General features: G+C 44.3%; 1 pseudogene; it reads left to right on the top strand.

Moving 5' to 3' along the window:
- Positions 1 to 378: 378 nt before the first annotated feature.
- Positions 379 to 7,270, top strand: part of LOC114263130 (cysteine-rich receptor-like protein kinase 10) — a 57,282-nt pseudogene continuing 50,390 nt past the window's right edge.

The following is a 7,270-nucleotide window of genomic DNA, read 5'->3' as shown; positions in this document are numbered from 1 at the left end:
ATTTGCTTATTTTAATTCCCAAAAATGATATTCAAACAACAAGCTATATATATATATATATATAAGGGTAAAATGGTCAAAAAATAAATAAATAATAAAACTGAAAACAGGACCTCCGGGTATAAAAGTGTAAACTTTAGGATTTAATAAAATAAAAATAAAAAACATAGACTGATTAGTATAGAAGAATCTGAAATAAGATTTTTTGATAATTTCTCCTTTAATTAATTATAGTCAGCTAAATCAATAAATTACAATTCGAGATTTCATTTAATTGGATGCCACTTGAGAATAATACCTTCTCTTCCTAATGGATATGGCAATACTTTCCATTCACCCCTACCTAATTTCCTTAACATATCTGAATCTGATTTTTATCAATTAAACCCCCAAAACTATGCCCAAGGGCGCACCAAAATCTAAAGCTTGATCACCATGAACTCATCCTTCAATATCTCCACATTCCTTTTGTTTCTTTGCATTTTAATTTGCTTCCTTAGCCTCAGAATCAAAGCAACCCCAACCTACCAAGACATTAATTGCCCAAACACAACAACTTACACTCCCAACAGCATATACCAAACCAGCCTCAACACCGTCTTCTCTTCCCTCTCCTCCAATTCCACCTCCATCAATGGCCTCTCCAACTCCACCGCTGGACTCAACCGCCCCAACATAGTCTGCAGCCCCTTCCTCTGTCGTGGCGATGTTTCCACTGCAGTCTGTCAAGATTGTGTAACCACTGCTACCAAAGAAGTAGTACAAAAATGTCCCAATTCGAAAGTAGTCACGATTTGGTACGATGAGTGCATGTTGCGATACTCGAACCAGACCATCTTCTCTATTGCCGATGAGTCGATTGCAGCAATTTTGAGCAATACACAGAACGTAATGAACATAACCCATTTCACAGGAGTGTTGGGAGGTGTAATGGATGATATAGCCACACGGGCTTCGAATGGTGGGTCGGTTAAGAAGTTCGCGACGAGTCAAGCTAATTATTCATCTCTCCAAACATTGTATGGATTAGCGCAGTGCACGCTGGACTAGACTAATTTGGATTGCAATAAATGTCTTCGAGATGGTATCTCGAATTTTTCGAGTTGCTGTCATGGAAATCGGGGTGCCAGGGTTCTGTTTCCGAGTTGTAATGTTAGGTATGAGTGCTAGCCTTTCTACAACGTCACCGCCACTGCACCGCCACCGCCTCCACCTCCCCCTCCTGCGGCTACAAGCAGTCCAGGTAAATTCAAAACAAGACATATATAGACTCTATTTGGATAGATGGATTTTGAAATTGAATTTTCTTGATGATGCAGGAAAGAGACGAATGTCAACTCAAGTACTGGTCGCCATCGTTGTTTCAATTGGGGGCTCTGTTTTACTTGTCATTTTAGGATTCTGTCTCGTATATAGGAAAAGGATGAAGAAATATAATGTTATTGAATCAGATATGAGTAAGACTAACTAAAAAATAAAATAAAATAAAACTTGTTTTCTCTTGTTTATAAATTCATTAATTGTATTTACATTTTGATATGTCTAGTTGGGACTGAAATCTCAGCAGTACAGTCCTTGCAATTTGATTTGGCTACAATTCAAGTCGCCACGAACAACTTCTCTGATGATAACAAAATCGGTGAAGGTGGATTTGGATCCGTCTACAAGGTAAGGTGTTGGATCTAATTGTAAAATACAGAATCATTCAATAATATTAGAAGTTGCACAAATATGGATACAAAATTTCAGGGATATCATATGTTGTCGGTATATTTTCCAATGGACAAGAAATCGCTGTGAAGAGGCTATCTCGAAACTCAGGGCAAGGTGCAGAAGAGTTCAAGAATGAGGTTGTGTTGGTAGCCAAGCTTCAACATAGAAATCTAGTAAGATTACTCAGGATTTTGCTTGGAAGGAGAAGAGATGATACTCATTTATGAATTTGTGCCCAACAAAAGCTTAGATTACTTTCTATTTGGTTTGCCAAAGCTTCTTAATAATACTTTTATTTAGCTAGATAATAACACATGATAGCCACAAGTACACATTGTACAAATTGCTTTCTTGTGCTTTTAGTTCCATTCCAAAATGTTCACATCATGCTCACATTTAATTCATCATTGTTAACTTCGAACATTTTTTCCCCCTTTTTTCTGCTCAATGTGCAGATCCACAAGAAGAAGAAAAGTTGGATTGGGCAAAACATTACAAGATTATAGGAGGAATAGCTCGAGGGATGCTTTTTCTTCATGAAGATTCTCGACTTAGAATTATACCCCGTGATCTCAAAGTTAGCAATGTTTTGTTAGATGGGGATATGAACGCAAAAATTTCAGATTTTTGCATGGCTAGGATCTTTGGTGTGGATCAAACTCAAGGAAATACAAAATAAGAGGGAGCTTTTATGTGCATTAGGGCCGAGCTAGGCCCAGGCGTAGTGATGGGCCGTTTTATGGGCCGTGGTAAAAAGGGCTTAGTGAAGTAGACCATGGCGTTAGAGTGGTTAGCTCGGCTGTGGTTAGCTCGGTCCAAGTGGTAGTCACCACGGTCGGAATGGTGATTATTAGTTTGGTCATAATATTTGGAGCCGAGATTTGGGCTTCTTGTGGTGGAGTTTGTTCTTGTTAGCTTGGTCAAACTTGCTGTAGTTAGCGTGGTCTCAACAGCCCAAAACCGGGGTACAGGAGAGCAATAGCTGAGCTATGTGGTACATGTAGAAGCACTGGATTGAGTATGACAAAGGGCTAGTGTTAGCTCGGTCATACTGTTATCCAACCAGGGTAAAACTATCTCACTTGGTTTAAGCAGTGAGGGGCGTGTTGAAGGATAAGCATTATCTTTCAAGAGTGTGATTCCTAGGAGGACTCTACATAGAGGAATAAGTGTCCTACAAGGATTGTGCCAGCCAAAGTGATAAAAGCTCACAACATAACCTATGGAGAGGTAACACAACTTTGATTCTCGAATACTCAGAGCTTTTGTCTATTTGTCTATTTTGCTGACTTAGGCATCGGAGAGGTATCCAGTACATACCTGCCTGCTAGCTTACGTTTTTGTTTTTAGGGAGTAAAGTGACGATGTTTGGAGGAGTGCAAACTTAATCAGCAGGATCATACGAGAAGAATCATTTCGTGCTCGTACAATTGGCGCTGTCTGTGGGAATTCCACAAAGAACAAAACCTCTTGATGAAGCTTTCCTCTCTAGTTAGAAGTAATGGCGCACAATGAAGACTTGCCGTAATCAGCCATTGATGGGCAAACCCCGGAGGGGAGTGTGAGGCGCGAAGGTTTGCCTTCTATCCCTCCCACGGCAGATTTAGAACCCCAGCGATAGAACCCCCGGAGGGATGCAAGGGGGAGGCGGGCTAACAGCCCCCATCGCTCTCAAAGTCCTGAAAGACAAAGGCGGAGGATGGACCCTCAAGTTCTTGAGGATCGCGTGAAGGAGCAGAACGAGTTAATAAGGAGGATGGCGGCTGACATGGAGTCAATGAAACGCCAGATAAAAGGAAAAGGGGTGGCAACGGGAGAGAGGCACAAAGGCAACACGCCCCCTTGCCACTCGGAGGATGGTGATGGGCGTACCACACTATCGCAAGCAGAAAGTAGGAGCCTTAGAACAGGCGACACCCAATCAAGGACTTCCAGGACTCCTTACTCCAGGTCTAAGAGAACGAGAACTGAAAGGTCATATACTGAGGGAAGCACCTATCGGCCCTCGCACACGCACCAGACGTCATCTAGGCACATGGAGTTGCCTAGATCATCAGACTTGCGGACGATGCTTGAAGAAAGGGCATGATGGAAAGAGGATACCAGGGAACGAGACCCGCGCAGAGTTTCAGCCCTTTAGCGGTTGGCACCTCGGATGCATGGGAGCGTTGAGGTGGGAATGTCAATGTCGCGCCTTGCTTACGAACCAACAGACAAAGCATTAGCAAGGTTACAGAGCTCGCCGTTTGTTCTGGCAATTGAGAACGCGCCATTACCTTCAAGCTTCCACCAGCCCAAATTCACCACTTATGAGGGGAAGACAGACCCCTACATGCACTTAAGCCACTTTCGCCAGGTTATGGCAGTATATCGGTGGAACGAGGCCCTAATGTGTATCCTGTTCGCATCTAGCCTTGGCGACCTAGGTCTAACCTGGTTCGAAAGGCTACCAGAAGGCAGCATCGCCTCCTGGGCACAATTGGGAAAGGCGTTCGTGACTAGGTTCAGGACGAACACCAAGACACCAGTGGAGATCGACCAGCTACTCTCCATTGACATGGGCGAAAAAGAGACGTTAAGGTCCTACAATAGTCGCTATTGGGAAACCTTCAACCAGATTGGGGATTGCCCTACGAACCTCGCCATTGCACAATACAAACGGGGCCTACAAGTCAGCAACAAATTGAGGGATTCAATTACTATGACACCACCCCTCACGATGGAGGCCTTAATGGAGAGTGCACCAACATATTCGCGTGGAGAAAGATAGCGCCTGTGCCAAGGAAAAAACCGGCACAACAATAATGCCAGATAAAAAGACTACAGCAAAAATCAACACGGTAGAGCAACCTAACAGGAATGGGCGAGGCAAGCGGGCTAACAAAGAGGACCCAGACAAAAGGGGGTTAAGAGTTCGCATTGCCATCACCAGAGTGTTCAAAAAACCAATCTACCGGATTCTCAGTGAGATACGCAATGAACCTTTCGTCCGATGGCCAGCTAAGTTACGAGAAGCGCAAAAAGACTATGATGAGAGGTCCCGGTGCACCTTCCATGATGAAAAAGGACATCGCACTGAAAATTGCATGCCGTTGAGGCAGCATTTGGAGGAGTTAGTGGCAGCTGGGGACCTGGACCAGTACATAGAATGAGGGACACATCCAGCTCCCCGAACCATAACAACCCAAACGGGATGCCGATCGACGCTCCACCTCTAGGCGTAATTAATGTAATACATGGGGTATTCGAACCTGAGCGGGTATGTGAGCTTCGGGGGATGATCAAAAAGGCTGAGCACTTAAGGGAGGTATTAAGTGGACAACCTTCCATCAAAAAGGGGAGAACAGAGGCCACCAATATCATATCTTTTTCAGACAAAGATTTAGCAAGGATATACAGCCCTTACAATGATGCACTGGTTATCACTCTACGCGTCAAGAATTTCGACATCAAGCGGATTTTGATTGACCAAGGAAGCTTATGTGAAATAATGTATTACGAAACCTTCAAACAATTGAAACTGGAGGACAAAGACATGGCACTTGCAACATCTCCCCTAATTGGGTTCAACTCAATGCCAGAGTGGCCAGTGGGCAAGATAATCCTACCAGTTAAGGTAGGAACCATGATGAAACAAGTGGAATTCTGGGTATTGAAAGTTCCTTCCACTTACAACATAATCTTGGGGAGGACATGGTTGCATGCCATGCGATCAGTAGCGTCAACCTACCATCAAGTATGGTGGTTCCCCAACGAAGTCGGAGTAATTGAAGAGGTCTTTGGAGACCAAATTATATCCAAACAGTGCTTCGCCACAGTAAATGGCAGCCACGCTGCAAAAGGCTATGTATAGATGGTGGAGGAACCTGACAGCAATGAACTATTTGTGGACGTTGGCAAGACAGCTGAACAGAAGGCAGTGGAAGACTTGGTATAGGTAAGGATAGATGAAAAAGACCCAGAAAAGTTCTTTTTGCTCGGCTCGTCTTTGTCCAGCACTGAGAGAATGGAGGTCGTGGAATTCTTAACCTCTAACATCGAAGTGTTTGCTTGGACGCCATACGGCATGCCTGGCATTGACCCAAACTTTATCTGTCACCAACTGAATGTCCACCCAATTGCCAGACCAATTATACAAGGCACTCGTAGATCAGCACTCCACCATGCTGAGATAGTGGCAGAAGAAGTGGGAAACATGCTGGAGGCAGGAGCTATCAGAGAAGTGCACTATCCCAGGTGGATCTCCAATACAGTTGTAGTGCCAAAGAAGAATGGAAAATGGCGTGTTTGCGTGGACTACAAAACAGTCAACAAGGCATGCCCAAAGCATAGCTTTCCCTTACCTAGGATAAACCAATTGGTATACCTGACAGCAGGACACAATCAACTTAGCTTCCTTGATGCGGACAAAGGTTACCATCAGATCGCTATGTACGAACCAGACCAAGAGATCACATCCTTTACAACGCCTAGAGGATTGTATTGTTACAAGGTCATGCCCTTTGGCCTAAAAAACACAGGGGCAACATTCCAGCGGATGGTTACTAAGATGTTTGAACCATTGTTAGGCAGAACAATGGAGGCTTACATAGATGACATGGTGGTCAAAAGCAACGATGAGAAAGACCATCTCAAGGACCTAGGTGAGATGTTCTAGATTCTAAAAAACCACAAGTTGCGCCTAAACGCTTCCAAGTGTGCATTCGACGTAGGATTAGGAAAATTCCTAGGCTTTCTGGTGACCAACCAAGGTATAGAAGCAGTCCCTTCTCAGATCAAAGCAATCCAAGATCTTGAAAGGCCCAACATAGTCAAGGAGGTGCAGCATCTCACTGGCCTAGCAGCCGCGCTCAACTGGTTCATAAGTCGGTCATCAGATAGATGTCGACCATTCTTCCAAGCATTAAAGGCCAAGTTTGAGTGGGATGAAGAATGCGACCGCGCCCTAGAAAGCCTGAAAGAGTACATGTCTTCTCCACCATTGCTAGTAACCCCAATACCTGGAGAAGACCTCTTTTTGTACCTGGCAGTTTCACAGCACGTAGTCAGCGCAGTGTTGGTCAGAACGGATGGAATCCAACACCTGCCCATCTTTTATGTTAGCAAGACCTTGTTGGGTGCAAAAACCAGGTACTTACCATTGGAAAAACTGGCCTTAGCCTTGATGATGGCCTCAAGGAAGCTGTCTCATTACTTCCACGCCCACACCATAATCATCCTAACAGCTTTTCCATTGAAAGCTCTTGTTTGAGAGGGCAAACTTTTCTAGGCAAATCTTGAAGTGGGCGGTGGAATTAGGACAATTTGATATCAAGTTCCAACCCAGAACTGCAATAAAAGCCCAAGCTTTGGAAGACTTTATGGCAGAGTTCACACCAGGAAGTCATCACATCAGCCCAGTTGACTTGACTGGTATGACAGGAATGGGAACGGAAAGTGCCGTAGGAAATGCGCAACCCCTAATTCAGGATACCCAGCCACATTGCAAACCACACAGGCTTGAAGATCAAGAGGGAGGAAGAAACCATGCCATTCCCAGTAAGGACTCATCGACAAG

This window comes from Camellia sinensis, chromosome 9, assembly GCF_055761805.1.
Source record: "Camellia sinensis isolate YWXY chromosome 9, ASM5576180v1, whole genome shotgun sequence".
NCBI classification, from domain to species: Eukaryota; Viridiplantae; Streptophyta; class Magnoliopsida; order Ericales; family Theaceae; genus Camellia; species Camellia sinensis.
Note: the sequence above shows the minus strand (reverse complement) of the source record. Positions and strands in the feature narration are given on the sequence as shown.